Source organism: Oratosquilla oratoria, chromosome 19 (genome assembly GCF_046742065.1).
Source record: "Oratosquilla oratoria isolate Oo_2021 chromosome 19, ASM4674206v1, whole genome shotgun sequence".
Lineage (NCBI taxonomy): Eukaryota > Metazoa > Arthropoda > Malacostraca > Stomatopoda > Squillidae > Oratosquilla > Oratosquilla oratoria.
In genome coordinates, this window is record NC_134795.1 from 41,931,886 (window position 1) to 41,935,025 (window position 3,140).

Consider the following 3,140-nt stretch of genomic DNA (forward strand, 5'->3'; position numbering starts at 1 on the left):
CTTCGAGATGACATTCTGACTTCTAAGAACATTTACCGATCGACACAGGTGTGACCTGCAGTTGTAACCATCTTAGATTTGGTTGCAAAATTGTAAGGCATTTGGCTTTTAAATCACCTGGTGGCAGTTTGCTACCAATCGGAGGACAGCTGTTTGCAGAGAGACCACTATCAGAGTAGGAGAAAACGTCTGTCAACTCAACGTAGCACCGCATCAAGTCTCCAATCAAACCATAAGAAGCCCCGTGCATCACATCAAAGCCCAATCAAGCAAGCCCAGTGCTAGGACATCAAACCACAAAATTTCAATCAGCTATGCGCACCTCCCAGGTGATCAAACTTCAATCAAATAACAATATTCTCATCAACTCCTCACACCTCCCAGCGAGCAACATCTTCAATTAAGCACCCACCTCCCTATACGCATTCATCCCCGCCAACTGACCGAGACAGTCATCCAACAAAGCTATTCTTGCCCCTTCAGCAAACGTCTCACTCACTAAGTAATACCACTGACCTCTCTACTTCTCAAAACAGAAACCAGACGACTCCAATCAGCTGTAGAGATCCAGCGCACCGAATTGAAGGCCCACTCGGTACCCCCAACGACTTCAGTCAGGACGCAAAGAACCCTAGGCCGATGAGACTCGTCTAGAGACATCTCCACATACACCGTCCCCAAATAACGCCATCAGTCATCGTGAGTATAAACCATCGACTCCCACTAATTTCCCTTTTTATAACTCAGGAGCTGGGCAAGAGCATACCCTCCACCCACCTCCACCCCCTTCATGACCAGCGAAGACAGGAACTTTGTGACGGTTAAGCTCGGACCCGCTTAACCACCTGAACACTCTATCTGCAACCCTCCAACCCACTTCCATTCACGACTAGGAACTTCGCAACGGTTAAGTTCGGGCCCGCTTAACCACCTCAATACTCTACCCACTACCCTCCTCAGCACCCACGACCACTCAATCCACCCACCACCACCCTCCACCCGAGGAGCACGATAGAATTACAACTCAGCAAAATCAAGACACCACCACAACTTCTTCCAAGCACCGTCAGTCACCATCCGTCAGTGAACCTGGACTACACATCAAATCGACACAGATATACGATAAGTACGTTGTTTTCCCCAAATCATTACACCTACTCAAAATGTAAACACATTCAATAGAAATAGTATGTTGCAAACAAACCAATAAGTGCATATGAATATAAAAAAAAACCAATGGATTAAACAGATCTCACATACAAAAAACATAAAGTAATCACATAATTCACTACCAATTCCTCAAATCAACATAGTATCTAACATATAAAGTAAATAATATACAACAAACTCTCCAATCCACAGGTCTACCAAAAATATCTATACCAACAGCTAATACAAGAAATAAAAACACATACTACGAATAACATATATAGAATATCAAACACTATGTAAACATATCAAACCTTAAATATATAGAACTTAGTAATTGAATAACAAAACATCACACAGTGCATTTTGACACAATATACTTAAGAGATATTTTTTCTAATTCGTTATATATGAACATCAAAGACAATACACCTTTCAAGTACAACCTACATTATCACCTCTGCCATCATGTACTCAAAAAAATGAACCCATATATAACAATTCAATATCACATTTTTCATAGACTATCACATTTACCTTAGACTGAATCAAAATGCTCAACTTAACATTTTCAGCACAACCCCATCGTAACCCATCCAGCCCCGAGGAAATCTCACAGGCAGTTACCCAAAGCTAACACATAGTAAAACAAGACAAATGAAAGAAAATACAACGAAGAATCCCACAATCAACATAACCAACACATAAAACTATACCACTATTTATAATTATTTTACCTACAGACGCAAAGACGTCATGCGTTTCGATAGGTTACAAGGAACTCACGATCACTTACCAAAAACTCTTTCCCATTATATAAAAATCTCCCCTACTTCCTTCTGACGGTGACACCTTAGAATAATACAGTTATATCAAACTCAAAACTATACTAACTCCATCTATTGCCAACATGATATAACCATCTCCAATACATTTATCGATACTCAACATACAAAATATTATCACCTTACTAACTCAGCTCTGAAACTATATAGCTCAGACAAACTAAACTACGATACAAAGATCACAGAAATTTCAGGAAAGACACATTCTCAAAACTTCCCAAAGACGACCAATAATCATTTCATACTATGCATAATCTAAACCCACAAATGCAATATATAACTCCATCTCAAACTTACATTTTTTAATCTCAAAGGTTAACTGCTCTGAACAAACAAGAAAATCCACAGATTTCCATAATCTATGTACAAGAGTAATGAAAGAGACAGCAACATCATTTACAGAAATAACAACTTCCCACAAAAATATAACCAGCAATTATTCACAAACCTTATCGAAACTAATATCAGCAACATTTAACTCATAACATAATGGAACAGAATGAATAGAGAAAAGTACAGTCCAATCAACTTTTGCAACTTCTCACAAAAACAACCAAAAACATAAATCCCAAATTCCTACACTATAATCCATGTCAATTGTAATACATACGGTGTATATATATATATATATATATATATATATATATATATATATATATACGCACACTGAATTGAACACCACAGCATTTTCACAGTTATTAATTTTCTTCTTAATATTTTCAAGTTTCCTCACTAAAGTTCTAATATTGGGAGGATGAGCGGAAACGAACTTTACAAAGTTCTCCATTTTAATTATTTGACGTTTCGACTGCAAAGAGTCATTATCAAGTTACAAGGACAGTGAAGGCAACATAATCTACAGATACGTTACATGGTCACAGGAAAAATTAGAATGCTACACTCTTAGGTCAAGCGCGATCTTTAAACCTCCGATGACCTGACCCTGGAAGACTTTCTCAGAGCTTGAGGAGGGGGAGGGGAAGGGGGAGGGAGAGGTGAGGGGGGAGAGTAGGAGTCGGAGTAAGGTGAGGTGAAGTAGCGTGTCTAGCATACATAGGGAGGTTATGTACAACATGTCGCGTGGACGTATTAAACAAAGAAATAGCAGACAACAAATTAGCCTGTACATTGATCACAAGAGACAAT

The 3,140-nt window shown here is 38.7% G+C and overlaps 1 protein-coding gene across 1 annotated transcript in view; it reads left to right on the forward strand.

Moving 5' to 3' along the window:
* The first annotated feature begins 547 nt into the window (after positions 1 to 547).
* Positions 548 to 3,140, forward strand: part of LOC143035853 (juvenile hormone esterase-like) — a 98,066-nt gene continuing 95,473 nt past the window's right edge. The window contains exon 1 of the mRNA XM_076202943.1: positions 548 to 699. The gene's annotated coding sequence lies outside the window, so the exon portion shown is untranslated. The remainder of the gene's footprint in view (positions 700 to 3,140) is intronic.